This window comes from Salvelinus sp. IW2-2015, linkage group LG4q.1:29, assembly GCF_002910315.2.
Source record: "Salvelinus sp. IW2-2015 linkage group LG4q.1:29, ASM291031v2, whole genome shotgun sequence".
Classification (NCBI taxonomy): Eukaryota; Metazoa; Chordata; class Actinopteri; order Salmoniformes; family Salmonidae; genus Salvelinus; species Salvelinus sp. IW2-2015.
The window spans coordinates 47,628,268-47,645,058 of NC_036842.1; positions in this window are offsets into that span (position 1 = coordinate 47,628,268).

Sequence of the window (16,791 nt, forward strand, 5' to 3'; positions counted from 1 at the left end):
GAAAGCCCAGTGTTGTTGACTCTGGGGTTCTTCACTGAAGTCTTTCTCAGACAGCTTAAGTACTAAGGATGTGACTGTTTACTTTGCTTAGAAGTGTGCTGACAGCATCTAAACACAATTGTTTCTTAAGTACATGGCTTATGTATACATAGTACAATAACCTCGATGATCAAGGTTATCCAGGTTTGTGTGTGTGTGACTGCATGCGTGTTTTACTGACTCTGAAGGATAACATGCCTCTGTCTACTTTTCATTCATATAGTCATTTATTACCCCCTCTTTTTTAGGAAATGTTCACATACAAATCATTGAATAGCAGGGAAAGTGTGTATGAGACACAAAACATGGTTCAACTACTTCGGATGAGAAAATTACCAAAATAAAACTTGAGAAAGATATTGACCCTTTCAATGTGTCAACAAAAGTTTGAGTCTGTTTTACTGACAGGAGTGATGATCAATGGGGCTGGGTTTATACCATTCTCATAAGTGTCTGGACTGAAGAATAGAGTTTCTCGGTGAAGGTGTAGCCAGTGATAGAGTTGATGTGAAACCTGGCCTCCACATCATAGAAAGAGACCTGACTCATCTCGTAATCCACAAACACCCTCACCTTCTGGGGCTTCTGATTAATAGAGGACAGAGGTGTAACCAAGACCTCCATACTTACACTGAGTATACAATACATTAAGAACACCAGCTCTTTCCATGACATAGACTGACCAGGTGAGTCCAGGTGAAAGCTATAATCCTTTATTGATGTCACGTGTTAAATCGGTGTAGATAAAGGGGAAGAGTGCCCCCCCAAAAAACATTTTGGGGACTGCCTCTCGGGCCTCTGTCGTGATTGCGACTCCCGGAGTCGTCGTTGATCCTCCTTCGCTGCCTCCGCCTGCTTCCATGGCAGGGTCTTGTCCCCTGCCATAATCTCCTCCCATGTCCATGATGTCCTCCACTCACTTTTCTCCCGAGCCCAGGATCCCTGCTCCTCCTGGCCATGCTGCTTGGTCCTTTGGTGGTGGGATCTTCTGTCACGCTCGTTGAAAGGATTGGACCAAGGTGCAGCGTGGTAAGCGTACATTTTATTTTATTTAAATGAACAGCAAACAAAAACAACAAAAACGTGAAGCTACTGGTGTGCACGCAGGCAACTATCTGTAGACAAGATCCCACAAAACACAAAGGGAAATGGCTGCCTAAATATGATCCCCAATCAGAGACAACGATAAACAGCTGTCTCTGATTGGAAAGCATACCAGGCCAACATAAACCATTAAACACCTAGATGACCCACCCTTGTCACTATCACGCCCCAACCAACAGAGAATTAACAGCTCTCTATGGTCAGGGCGTGACAGGGGTATATTTTGTACTTAGACTTGGTTTATAAATGAAGCCCCAGCTGTGCAAAGTACTTAGTGATTTACCCAAAAAGTCTCAGCTATAATTGCTGCCAAAGGTGTTTCTAACATGTATTGAAAATTGTTAGACTTTATCTTCCACTTTGACATTACAGAGTATTTTGTGTAGATCGTTGACAAAGAAATGACAATTAAATCCATTTTAATTCCACTTTGTAATGCAACAAAATGTGGAAAAACGAATCACAATTCACCTACACCAGATTTTCGGGGGCATTTGGGGGCATTTGGCCCATAGACTGAGAGTTGCCCCTTGCTATTGTTCCATACACAACTCCAATATGAGCAAGGTGACAATATAAACCCTCTTGAAAACTTGATATAAAGTAAATAAATATAGAGTATATAGAAAAATGTAAATATTGATCATTCAGAAGCAAGAGGAGTGACATACAGTCGATTAATGAATATGTATCCATGGGATAAGCACATTACAGTTCACCACTGTACATGAAAATACACTCTCATGCCCTTGATATATCTGCACACTATCACAACAGTCCAGAGTCATTACATTTTTCAGGAGTCCACTATAACTTGACTTACAGTGCCTTCAGAAAGTATCCATTCCTCTTGACATATTCCACATTTTGTTGTGTTACAGTCTGAATTCAAAATGGATTAAAAATAAATAAATCTCACCCAGCTAGACACAAAACCCCATAATGACATGTTTTTATAATTTTTTTGCAAATGTATTGAAAGGATAAATAGAAAGGATTAATAGTGTCAGTTGCCCTGTGATCCACTGTACACAAACAGTCCGTGGATGCATGTGTGCGTGTGAACCCCGTACAGCTGTTCCTGACTCACTGTAAGCAAGCCTGTACGGACGTGTGTTTTTGAACCATGCAATTACCTTTTACGCAACCTCAGCTTCCTGACCGGGAGACAGTGTAATTTACTGGTGCTTGGTGGTGACAGAAGAAGTGCAGCATTAGAAGGGTCACAACTTTTAAATGGCTTATTTTCATCAATATTAGTCCTAATCAGTGCGGGTCCCTATTGCTTGATGAAACTTCTGAGGCATCGGTCTCTGTGTTTCATTGTGAGCAACTGTGCGCTTATGCGGTGACCCCATTTACGTCCACCTCAAGACAATCCAAATCAATAAAATAAAATAAAAATGTATTTGTCACAAACAGTGAAATGCTTACCTCTGGGTCCTTTTCCAACAATGCAGAGTTACAGATAAAGATCTAAAATAAAACATAGAAATAGTGACACAGTGAATAAACAAATGACATTAACGAGTAAAAATAACATGGCTACAGTTGAAGTCGGAAGTTTGTATACACTTAGGTTGGAGTTATTAAAACTCGTTTTTCAACCACTCCAAAAATTTCTTGTTAATAACAAACTATAGTTTTGGCAAGTCGGTTAGGACATCTACTTTGTGGATGACACAAATAATTTTTCCAACAATTGTTTACAGACAGATTATTTCACTTCTAATTCACTGTATCACAATTCCAGTGGGTCAGAAGTTTACATACACTAAGTTGACTGTGCCTTTAAACAGCTTGGAAAATTTCAGAAAATGATGTCATGGCTTTAGAAGCTTCTGTTAGGCTAATTGACATCATTTGAGTCAATTGGAGGTGTACCTGTGGATGTATTTCAAGGCCTACCTTCAAACTCAGTGCCGCTTTGCTTGACATCATGGGACAATCAAAAAAAATCAGCCAAGACCTCAACAAGTCTGGTTCATCCTTGGGAGCAATTTCCAAACGCCTGAAGGTACCACATTCATCTGTACAAACAATAGTATGCAAGTATAAACACCATGGGACCACGCAGTCGTCATACCGCTCAGGAATGAGATGCGTTCTGTCTCTTAGAGATGAACGTACTTTGGTGCGAAAAGTGCAAATCAATCCCAGAACAACAGCAAAAGACCTTGTGAAGATGCTGGAGGAAAACAGGTACAAAAGTATCTATATAAAACGAGTCCTATATCGACATACCCTGAAAGGCCGCTCAGCAAGGAAGAAGTCACTGCTCCAAAACCGCCATAAAAAAGCCAGACTACGGTTTTTCGTCTGCACTTGGGGACAAAGATCGTACTTTTTGGAGAAATGTCCTCTGGTCTGATGAAATTAAATAGATCTGTTTGGCCATAATGACCATCGTTATGTTTGGAGGAAAAGGGGGGAGGCTTGCAAGCCGAAGAACATCATCCCAACCGGGAAGCATGGGGGTAGCAGCATCATGTTGTGGAGGTGCTTTGCTGCAGGAGGAACTGGTGCACTTCACAAAATAGATGGCATCATGAGGCAGGAAAATTATGTGTATATATTGAAGCAACATCTCAAGATATCAGTCAGGAAGTTAAAGCTTGGTCGCAAATGGGTCTTCCAAATGTACAGTGACCCCAAGCATTCCTCCAAAGTTGTGGCAAAATGGCTTAATAAGGACAACAAAGTCAAGGTATTGGAGTGGCCATCACAAAGCCCTGACCTCAAACCTATAGGAAATAAATCATTCTCTCAACTATTATTCTGACATTTCACATTCTTAAAATAAAGTGGTGATCCTAATTGACCTAAGACATGGAATTTTTACAAGGATTAAATGTCAGGAATTGTGAAAAACTCAGTTTAAATGTATTTGGCTAAGGTGTATGTAAACTTCCGACTTCAACTGTTTATACAGGGAATACCAATGTGCCCTTTAGCAAGGCACTTGCTCCAGTAAGTCGCTCTGGATAAGAGTGTCTGCAAAATGTTAAAAAATATATAATTTAATGAGGCAATGCACTACCCAAGCAGTGGTTTTTGGGGAGGGATACTATTCACGCCACTTTGATACAGCTACGACCGGAAGTCATTTCTGTAGCAGGTTAGGAGAGCGCTAACCCTTTTCTCAACTTTAACCTAATTCTCCTAACCTGTTATGTTCATTCTCCTAACCTGCTGCATAAGATCTACTAACCCGCTATAAAAAAGTAACTTCCGGTAGTAGTAGCTGTATCGAAGTGGCGTGAAAATAGTGTTCCTCGGTTGTTGGGAGTATGCATTGCATGGCTACATACTGTACTATTGTTGGCTGAAGTTTCTTGTTATTTAAAAGAGTTAAACCTACGCCCAGGTTTGTCATTGATAATGAACAAATATAACATGGTGTCAGATTGGTAGTCACTCTGAAGAGAAGGAGAAAATAAAGGATTAAACCAACTGGGCACAAGCTGGTTGAATCAACGTTGTTTCAACATAATTTGTCAATGTATTGTGATGTGGAATTTATGTGGGAAATACACTGGATTTGAAAAAAGTTAAATTAGGGTGAAATTTAACCACAGGATTATGTTACCATGGTAACCAAATGTCAACATAGACAAACCTTGTATAAAATATATTGAATTTGTACCTTTAAAACAATGTCAGATCTTCAAAGTTATATCCGCTTCAGAATCCAAAATATAAATGATTCATTTGTAGACAAACTGGAATTAAAGCCAGACGAAGTCAGTGGCACAGATGGAACTATCCAAGCAGTACGTACTGTACAGTACATCTCCTTTAAGGGTTCTATTGGAGATTGCGTGGTAGAAATGTAAAGATAATTTCCGATTGAGCCAACATACTGTATGCAGCATTTACCGTGAATGCAGCCTCCACTAACCCGGGAACATTGCCTTTTAATCACGATGTAACGCTGAACTTCTGCAATATGGATTGAATAGAGGCATAAATGTTCGTATTTAGTTGCGTGGTCAACCAAATATAATTCAATGTTACTTTTGTAATACCGTATATAGCCTAAATTTAAGGCTATTTTACAAACTAATGTATAAAATGAGTAACACATCCATGGCCGCAGGTTACTGTAACTATGCATTTCTTCTTATGTAGTCATATAAAGCGTGCATGTTCAACATAGCATGATAGGTCGTCGCAGGTCAGTGGTCTTCACAATTGCTGTAATAGTCGAATGGCATTGATCACTTACAACATGTACTTTTAACGTAAACTCAACTGCAATCCAAGTAATTTGGTTCTGCTATTCGATGGAGCACAGCAATAACACAGTCATTTGTATAACTGACATTGTATTCCCATTTTAACTTTCTGTGATTTTAAATGATTGAAAACACAGTGATAGACATTTGGGTGAAAAACTAAAATCAGACATTGTTTTTCCATTGGAATTTGGTCAGGCTTTTAGATGGTTGAAGTTTTGGCTTTCTTTTTGAGAAGGTGAATATAGGTTGTAATTTCATTTATCAACATCTCAACCAAATATTACCCAGTTATCCACATTGACTGATGTGGTGTGCCCAGTGGTTATGGAGTCAAATACGATTCAAAAGTCGAAAGGGCGCGAGATCAAATCAAACTTTATTTGTCACATAAGCCGAATACAACAAGTGTAGACCTTACTGTGAAATGCTTACCTACAAGTCCTTAACCAACAGTGCAGTTCAAGAAAGAGTTAAGAAAATATTTACCAAATAACCTAAAGTAAAAAATAAATAACAATAATGAGGCTACATACAGGGGGTACCGGTACCGAGACAATGTGCGGGGGTACAGGTTAGTCAAAGTAATTTGTACATGTAGGTAGGGGTGAAGTGACTGCATAAATAATAAACAGCGAGTAGCAGCAGTGTACAAAACAAATGGAGGGGTGGGGTGGCCATTTTATTAATTGTTCAGCAGTCCTATGGCTTGGGGGTAGAAGCTGTTAAGGAGCTTTTTGGTCCTAGACTTGTTGTGCGGTAGCAGAGAAAACAGGCTATGACTTGGGTGACTGACAATTTTTAGGGGCTTTCATCTGACACCGCCTAGTATATAAGTCCTTGATGGCAGGAAGCTTGGCCCCAGTGACGTACTGGGCCGTACGCACTACTCTCTGTAGCACCTTACGGTTAGATGCCGAGCAGTTGCCATACCAGGCGGTGATGCAACCGGTCAGGATGCTCTCGATGGTGCAGCTGTAGAACCTTTTGAGGATCTGGGGACCCATGCCAAATCTCCTGAGGGGGTAAAGGTGTTGTCGTGCCCTCTTCACAACTGTCTTGGTGTGTTTGGATCATGATAGTTCGTTGGTGATGTGGACACTAAGGAACTTGAAACTCTCGCCAAGCTCGGCGATGTTAATGGGGGCCTGTTCGGCCCGCCTTTTCCTGTAGTCCATGATCAGATCCTTTGTCTTGCTAACATTGAGGGAGAGGTTGTTGTCCTGGAACCACACTGCCAGGTCTCTGACCTCCTCCCTATAGGCTGGCTCATCGTTGTCGGTGATCAGGCCTACAACTGTTGTGTCGTCAGGAAACTTAATGATGTTGTTGGAGTCGTGTTTGGCCACGCAGTCGTGGGTGAACAGAGAGTACAGGAGGGGACTAAGTACACACCCCTGAGGGGCCCCAGTGTTGAGGATCAGTGTGGTGGACGTGTTGTTGTCTACCCTTACCACCTGGGGGCAGCCCATCAGGAAGTCCAGGATTCAGATGCAGAGGGAGGTGTTTAGTCCCAGGGTCCTTAGATTAGTGATGAGCTACGTGGGAACTATGGTGTTGAACGCTGAGCTGTAGTCAATGAACCGCATTTTCACGTAGGTTCCTTTTGTCCAGGGGGGTAAGGATCAGTGTGGAGTGCAATTGAGATTGCATCATCTGTGGATCTGTTGAGGTGGTATGCAAAATGGAGTGGGTCTAGGGTATCCGGGAGGATGCTGTTGATGTGAGCCATGATCAGCCTTTCAAAGCACTTCATGGCTACCGACGTGAGTGCTTATTGGGGTTGTAATCATTTAGGCAGGTTACCTTTGCTTCATTTAGTTGTTGTCTACCCTTACCACCTGGGGGCAGCCCATCAGGAAGTCCAGGACTCAGATGCAGAGGGAGGTGTTTAGTCCCAGGGTCCTTAGATTAGTACTCTACAACATTCGCAGAGTACGACCCTGCCTCACGCAGGAAGCGGCGCAGTCCTAATCCAGGCACTTGTCATCTCCCGTCTGGATTACTGCAACTCGCTGTTGGCTGGGCTCCCTGCCTGTGCCATTAAACCCCTACAACTCATCCAGAAAAGCCGCAGCCCGTCTGGTGTTCAACTTTCCCAAGTTCTCTCACGTCACCCCGCCTCCTCCGCTCTCTCCACTGGCTTCCAGTTGAAGCTCGCATCCGTTACAAGACCATGGTGCTTGCCTACGGAGCTGTGAGGGGAACGGCACCTCCGTACCTTCAGGCTCTGATCAGGCCCTACACCCAAACAAGGGCACTGCGTTCATCCACCTCTGGCCTGCTCGCCTCCCTACCTCTGAGGAAGTACAGTTCCCGCTCAGCCCAGTCAAAACTGTTCGCTGCTCTGGCACCCCAATGGTGGAACAAACTCCCTCACGACGCCAGGTCAGCGGAGTCAATCACCACCTTCCGGAGACACCTGAAACCCCACCTCTTTAAGGAATACCTAGGATAGGATAAAGTAATCCTTCTAACCCCCCCCCCCCCCTTAAAAGAGTTAGATGCACTATTGTAAAGTGGTTGTTCCACTGGATATCATAAGGTGAATGCAGCAATTTGTAAGTCGCTCTGGATAAGAGCGTCTGCTAAATGACTTAAATGTAAATGTAAATGTAATTTAGCACAGGGACTATGGTGGTCGGCTTGAAACATTTAGGTATTACAGACTTGGTCAGGGAGAGGTTGAAAATGACAGTGAAGACACTTACCAGTTGGACCGTGCATGCTTTGAGTACACGTCCTGGTAATCCATCTGGCCCCACGGCTTTGTGAATGTTGACCTGTTTAAAGGTCTTGCTCACATCGGCTACCGAGAGTGTTATCGCACAGTCGCCCAGAACAGCAGGTGCTCTCGTGTATGCTTCAGTGTTGCTTGCCTCGAAGCAAGCATAAAAGGCATTTAGCTCGTCTGGTAGGCTTGCGTCACTGGGCAGCTCACGTCTGGGTTTCCCTTTGTAGTCCATAATAGTTTTCAAGCCCTGCCACATCCGTCGAACGTCAGAACCGGTGTAGTAGGATTCAATCTTAATCCTGTATTGATGCTTTGCTTGTTTGATGTTTCGTCTGAGGGCATAGCGGGATTTCTAATAAGAGTCCGGATTAGTGTCCCGCTCCTAGCCTTTAGCTCGATGCGGATGTTGCCTGTAATCCATGGCTTCTGGTTGGGATATGTACGTACAGTCACTGTGGGGATGACGTCGTCGATGCACTTATTGATGAAGCCGATGACTGAGGTGATGTACTCCTCAATGCCATTGGATGAATCCCGGAACACATTCCAGTCTGTGCTAGCAAAACAGTCCTGTAGCCTAGCATTCGCATCATCCGACCACTTCCGTATTGAGTAAGTCACTAGTACGTTCTGCTTTAGTTTTTGCTTGTAAGCAGGAATCAGCAGGATATAATTATATTATGGTCAGATTTGCCAAATGGAGGCTGGGGGAGAGCTTTGTATGCATCTCTGTGTGTATAAGGGCACAGGGCGAGACCCAGGTGCAGACACGTGAGGCAGATGGTTCGAGTCTCTGATATTTATTATAATCCAAGGGTCAGGCAAGAGAATGTTCATGGACAGCCAAAAGATCATAACAAGGTCAGAGTCCAGGAGGTACAGAGTGGAAGGCAGGCTCGAGGTCAGGGCAGGTAAAATGTTCAGGCAGGCGGGCTCAGAGTCAAGGCAGGCAAGGGTCAAAACTGGGAGGACGAGCAGAAACAGAGATAAGACAAAGCAGGAGCACGGGAAACCACGCTGGTTGACTTGACAAACAACGAACTGGCAATAGATAAACAGGGAATGCAGGAATTACCCAAGGACTAATGGGGAAAACAGGTGACACCTAGAGGTGGGTGGAGACAATCACAAAGACAGGTGAAACAGATCAAGGAGTGACAGTGTGTGGAGTAAAAGTTGTCAAGAGTTTTTTCCTCTGGTTGCACGTGACATGCTGCTAGAAATGAGGTTAAACGGCTTTAAGTTTGCCTGCATTAAAGCCCCCGGCCACTAGGAGCACCAATTCTGGATGATCATTTTTTTGTTTGCTTATGAGTGCGGTCTTACTGCCAGCATCGGTTTGTGGTGGTAAATAGATGGCTACGAATAATATAGATGAGCTCAACCGCTTATCATACCTCGAGACTTTTTTAATATTAGACATCGCGCACCAGCTATTATTGACAAATAGACACACACCCCCACCCCTCGTCTTACCCGCCAGCTCTATATTATCCATGTTGTCGTTCAGCCACGACTCGGTGAAACATAAGATATTACAGTTTTTAATGACCCATTGGTAGGATAATCTTGATCGTAGGTCATCGATTTTATTTTCCAATGATTGCACGTTGGCCAATAGAACAGAGGGCAGTGGGAGTTTACTCGCTCGCCTACAAATTCTCAGAAGGCAGCCCGACCTCTGCCCCTTTTTTCTCTGTCTTTTCTTCACGCAAATGACAGGGATTTGGGTTTGTTGCTGAGAAAGCAGTATATCCTTCGCGTTGGACTCGTCCGACTCACCCGCCGAAAAAGCTTCTTCCAGTTTGAGGTGAGTAATCGCTGTTCTGATGTCCAGAAGTTATTTTCGGTCAGAAGAGACGGTAGCAGCAACATTATGTACAAAATAAGTTACAAAATAAGTTACAAAAAACGCTAAAAAACTAACAAAATAGTACAGTTGGTTAGGAGTATGTAAAATGTCAGCCATCCTCTCCGGCACCATTTTACACTGGCGTGCTTGCTCACTCACACCTCAGACACTCCCACACATGCACGAGATGGTGTGCATGAGCAAGATGAAATATCATTGCGCGAGCAAACACTGAGTCGAGAGAGAAGAAATATGGTCGAGCGAGCAGAGGACTGGTCCCGCCATTGCACAGGCCAGTCAAAAGCGCAGATTAAACTTGCAAGTGTGACTTTGAGAGAGCAGAACATCATTGTCACAGATCAAAAGAAAAATGTCTGTAAGCAATAAATGTTGGTCAGGGCTCTGTGCAGGCCAGTCAGTTCTCCCACACCGATCTCGACCAACCATTTCTGTATGTACCTCGCTTTGTGCACGGGGCATTGTCATGCTGAAACAAGAAAGGGCCTTCCCCAAACTGTTGCCACAAAGTTGGTAGCACAGAATCATCTAGAATGCCATTAATTGAATGCTGTAGCTCTAAGATTTCCCTTCACTGGAACTAACCTTGAAAAACAGCCCCAGACCATTATTCCTCCTCCACCAAACTTTACAGTTGGCACTATGCATTCGGGCAGGTAGCGTTCTCCTGGTAAGATTCGTCCGTCAGACTGCCAGATGGTGAAGCGTGATTCATCACTCCAGAGAAAGGGTTTCCACTGTTCCAGAGTCCAATGGTGGACTAGGCACTGCGCATGGTGATCTTAGGAACACATTTCATGAAGCCCCCGATGAACAGTTCTTGCGCTGACATTGCTTCCAGAGGCAGTTTGGAACTCGGTAGTGAGTCTTGCAACCCAGGACAGACGATTTTTACATGCTATGTGCTTCAGCACTCGGCGTTCCCGTTCTGTGAGCTTGTGTGGCCTACCACTTCGCGGCTGAGCCATTTTACTCCTAGACGTTTCCACTTCACAATAACAGCACTTACAGTTGAATGGGGCAGCTCTAGCAGAGCAGAAATTTGAGGAACTGACTTGCCCTATGATGGCGCCACGTTGAAAGTCACTGAGCTCTTCAGTAAGGCCATTCTACTGCCAATGTTAGTCTATGAAGATTGTATTGCTGTGTGCTCGATTTTATACACCTGTCAGCAATGGGTGTGGCTGAAATAGCCCAATCCACTCATTTTAAGGGGTGTCCACATACTTTGTATATATAATGTATCTCATTATTAAAGTAGCTAAACCTATTATTAATCAAGGAACAAACATAACTGGTTGGAAAATGATTGTGTGTGTGTGTGTGTGTGGGTGTGTGTGGGTGTGGGGGTGTGGGGGTGGGGGTGTGGGTGTGGGTGGGGGTGTGTGTGTTTGTATGCATGCATGCATGCGTGGGAGTGTCTGAGGCCCTGCAGTGGATTGGGTCAGACTACAAAGCCAGATACAGCCAAGGAAAACACAGCTCTCAGTCTAGCACAACCCCGTCCCCAGACCACAGAGGAGGCCAGAGGCTGGGGCGATGGTGGGAAATGGCCAGGGTGGACGCCCCGATGGGAAACAGGGCTTGATTTGGCTTTTGATCTGGGCTATGTAGTCACTGTATGCCAGCCAATGGGATGGGGGTGGTGGTCTTCCAACAAGTGAAGAGTGAAAGGGAGGAGGGGTGGAGGGAAGGGGAGGGCAAAATAACTGGTATGCAGCCTGGCTGTGCAGTTATTTTAAGAGAGAACCACTGGAAATACACTTAAGGCTGTCTACACAGCCACTTTAGAGGGACAGCCCAGCTGAGGACGAAGATAAGTCAAACTTTGGGATGTTGTTAGAAACGACAAACATCCCAGTAGTCATTTCTGGAACCACCAAATAAAGTTACAACAGTGTTGGTTGAACAGACATTATTCGTCATAGATCTATGTACTTGTGAACAGAGAGATTTACAATGGTATTTCCAATAGCGCCAAATGGATCTTTTCACAACCTAAACTCAATGGCAAAACTTAAGGATTCTTCTTAGTTCTAAATACAAAGTTGAGATATTTCTAAACTTACAGTCTGAAAACACTGCTGGTGGCAATCTAATTGCTCTTTAATATTAGCTTTCAGTTTAGTGTCCTCCTTATCCTGGAATGTTTGTAACCACAGATGGACAGAAAGAACAAAATATTCCTGGAATAGCATACTGGAAGGCGAAACATATTGGCACACCTCCACAGAGTTAGAACAAAGCCAGGCATTTCTCTTCCTTATCATTTCCCCTTTGCTCTGCATTAAAGGGATAGTACAGGCAAATTTGAAATTGACATATTGGTTTCCTTACCCTGTAAGCAGTCTATGGACAAGGCATGACACCAATCCATCCTTTGGTTTAGTTTCCCTGGCACCGTTTCCACATTCCACATGATGCAACTATCGGTCCCATGACTTGAATGGAATGGTAAAAATGCTAAAAGAAAAATGTTAAAACGTTAGAATGCGGAAACAGTGCCAGGGAAATTAAACCAAACCATGGATTGCTGTCATACCTTGTGCATAGACTGCTTACAGGGTAAGCAATTTGTCCTGCGTTCAATGACCAAAAGCACCCTGGGTAGAAAGTTATTAATAACTTCATAATTTTAAATTACATTCAGAGACAGAAATCCAGTGTTTCTATGTCAAACAGTTTTGTTAAATGTCAGTCTTCTGTGATGCATATAAAGTGTAATATTGGGATGAAAACTCAAAATTGAATACATTTCAACTCTATATCTGACATGGTAGGTAGCCTGACTTGGGGCGGCAGGTAGCCTAGTGGTTAGAACGTTGGACTAGTAACCGAAAGGTTGCAAGATTGAATCCCCGAGCTGACCCTGAACAAGGCAGTTAACCCACTGTTCCTAGGCTGTCATTGAAAAAAATAGTTTGTTCTTAAAAACTTCTTGTCAATATGGGGGCGCTGTTTTCACTTTGTAAAAAATCGTGCCCAAATTAAACTGCCTCGTACTCTATTCTAGATCGTACAATATGCATATTATTATTACTATTGGATAGAAAACACTCAAGTTTCTAAAACCGTTTGAATTATATCTGTGAGTAAAACAGAACTCATTTTGCAGCAAACTTCCTGACAGGAAGTGAAAAATCTGAAATCGAGGCTCTGTTCCAGGGCCTTCCTATTCAATTGCTTGAAATCTATGGATATACATGCACTTCATACGCCTTCCACTAGATGTCAACAGGCAGTGGGAGGTGGAATGGGGGTGTCTAGCTTGATCTGAGGTCGAACAAGAGCTCTTGGAATGACGTGACCACAATTTCCTTTGTCTACCAAGGCGCGGGAAGGACATCAGCATTGGCTTCTGAAAAGCGTTCGGTATAGACGGCTAATATCTCCGGCTTTGATTTTATTTGATACATGTGATAATATCATCGTAAAGTATGTTTTTTCAATATAGTTAACAGATTATTCAACGTTTATCGGGAGTTTTGGAGTTTTCCGTTCTCTGCGTTAGGTGAAGATGGACATCTTCGCGCCACTTGGCTAGCTAAGGTTGCTAATTCGACAGGAGAAGAGGACATTCTAAAACCAAACAACGATTTATTCTGGACAAAGGACTCCTTGTACAAGATTCTGATGGAAGCTCAGCAAAAGTAAGAACCATTTATGATGTTATTTCGTATTTCTGTGGAAAATGTTTAGTCCTATTTTCCTTCCTTTTTGAGGGCGCTGTCTCGCTATAACGTAAGCTGTTTGTTATGGTAAAGTTATTTTAAAAAATCTAACATGGCGATTGCATTAAGAACTAGTGTATCTTTCATTTGCTGTCCAACATGTMTTTTTTAGTAAAGTTTATGATGAGTTCTTTGGTCAGATTAGGTGACTGTCCAAAATATCTCCGGATAATTTGGTGAATCGAATTATCCGGTTTGCAGCTCAAAATATGCACATTTTCGAACAAAACATAAGTTTATTGTGTAACATGATGTTATAAGACTGTCATCTGATGAAGTTGGTCAAGGTTAGTGATTAATTTTATATCTTTTGCTGGTTTTTGCGAATGCTATCTATGCGGTGAATAAATGCGGTTGTGTGTTTGACTATTGTGGTAAGCTAATATAATGCTATATTGTGTTTTTGCTGTAAAACACTTAAAAAATCTGAAATATTGGCTGGATTCACAAGATGTTTATCTTTCATTTGCTGTACACCATGTANGACTAATTATATCTCTATTTGGTCGGTTTTGTGATAGCTACCTATGCGGTAAAAAAATTGTGAAAATATGCGGTTGAGTCTTTTGCTATTGTGGTTAGCTAATAGAAATACATATTGTGTTTTCGCTGTAAAACATTTTAAAAATCGGAAATGATGGCTGGATTCACAAGATGTGTATCTTTCATTTGCTGTATTGGACTTGTGATTTCATGATATTTATATGCTAGTATTTACTTGTGGCGCTATGCTAGGCTATGCTAGTCAGCTTTTTACTGATGAGGATGCTCCCGGATCAGGGATGGTGATGAAGTAGAGGTTAACTGACTTGCCTAGTTAAATAAAGGTTATTTATAAATACAAAATACATTTTAAAAAACTAAATAAGAAGTCACATCAACTATGTTTTTTAAAGTTATGATAACAAATGATAACTTCTTAAGTAAGTGCAACTTTATCACAGCAAGTTTAAACAACTTGATTGTAAAATGTTCACATAACAAGCTGTTTATTGAGCATTCACTTTATAAGTAGTTCTAACTCAAAAGCTGTCAGGACAACTAGGTACTAAAATATTTAAGTTTTCTCAGCATTTGATTGGTTTCGGTTATTTAACATCATCTATAAACTGAATTGAGGGGAGTGGGGGTTTATTCAATCGCCTCCGACTCCTCAGAAGGCAGCCCACCCTCCGGCCTCTCTTTCTCCACCTCCTCTTCACGCAGATCACTGGGGTCGGTGCCTGTTCCCAAGGGAGCCGTATATCCTCCGCCTCGGGCTTGTCAGAGTCGTGATAGAAGAAAAAGGATTCTGCTAGTCCGGGGTGAGTAATCGCTGTCCTGATTTTCGGTCATAAGAGACGGTAGCAGCAACATTATGTACAAAAATAGTAAATAAAAAAGTTACAAACAACGCCGATAAACAAACAAAAAACACAATCGGTTGGGGGCATGTAAAAGGTCTGCCTTCTGCTCCGGTATTCATACCCCTTGACTTATTTCACATTTTGTTGTTTGACGGATAAAAAATAAAGAGGTAGTAATATCATTAGACGCCGAAAAGGCATTCGATCGAGTAGAGTGGGATTACCTATTTGCAACGTTAGGAAAATTTGGACTGCAATTACATTTCCTGGGTAAAATTATTGTATGATTTACCATGTGCTTCACTAAGAACCAATGGCACAAATCACAATATTTCTCACTAAAACGTGGAACTAGGCAAGGGGGTCCACTCTCGGGGCTCCTATTTGCCATTGCGATATAACCCCTGGGCCAATTCAAATATTCAAATATAACTCAGCAAACTGGATGCAGTCTATCACAGTGCCATCCGTTTTGTCACCAAAGCCCCATATACCACGCACCACTGCGACCTGTATGCTCTCGTCGGCTGGCCCTCGCTACATATTCGTCGCAAGACCCACTGGCTCCAGGTCATCTATAAGTCTTTCCTAGGTAAAGCTCAACCTTATCTCAGCTCACGCGCTCCAGCAGGTATTTCTCACTGGTCATCCCCAAAGCCAACACCTCCTTTGGCCGCCTTTCATTCCAGTTCTCTGCTGCCAATGACTGGAACGAATTGCAAAAATCGCTGAAGTTGGAGACTTATATCTCCCTCACTAACTTTAAGCATCAGCTATCTGAGCAGCTTACCGATCACTGCAGCTGTACATAGCCCATCTGTAAATAGCCCATCCAACTACCTACCTCATCCCCATATTGTTTTTATTTACTTTTTTGCTCTTTTGAACACCAGTATTTCTACTTGCACATCATCATCTGCACATCTATCGCTACAGTGTTAATTTGCTAAATTGTAATTACTTCGCTACTATGGCCTATTTATTACCTTACCTCCTTACTCCATTTGCATACACTGTATATAGATTTTTCTAATGTGTTATTGACTGTACTTTTGTTTATCCCATGTGTAACTCTGTGTTGTTTATTTGTTGCACTGCTTTGCTTTATCTTGGCCAGATTGCAGTTGTAAATTAGAGCTTGTTCTCAACTGGCCTACCTGGTTAAATAAAGGTGAAATAAATAAAAATAAACAAAAACATTGTGAAGTGAAAAGAGAGGACAGAAGGTGTCTCTACATGCTGACGACTTGCTTTAATACATTTCAGACCCGGTTGCTCCCATTCCTCTGGTGCTTAATAATATTATTGCGTTTTTTTCCCTCCCCAGTTTCGATCTTGTCTCATCGCTGCAACTCCCCAATGGGAGGCAAAGATCGAGTCATGCATCCTCCGAAACATGACCCACCAAAACGTGCTTCTTAACACCACCCGCTTAACCCCGGAAGCCAGCCACACCAATGTGTTGGAGAAAACACCGTTCAGTCTGCAGGTGCAAAGCCCGCCACAAGGAGTCGCTAGAGTGTGATGAGCTAAGTAAAGCCCCACCTGGCCAAACCCTCCCCTAACCCGGACGACCACGGGCCAATTGTGCACCGCCCTATGGGATTCCTGATCACAGCCGGTTGTGATTCAGTCCAGGATCGAACCTGGGTCTGTAGTGACGCAATGCAGTTCCTTAGACCACTGTGCCACTCGGGAGGCCAGTGCTTAATATTTTAACTCAATTTGG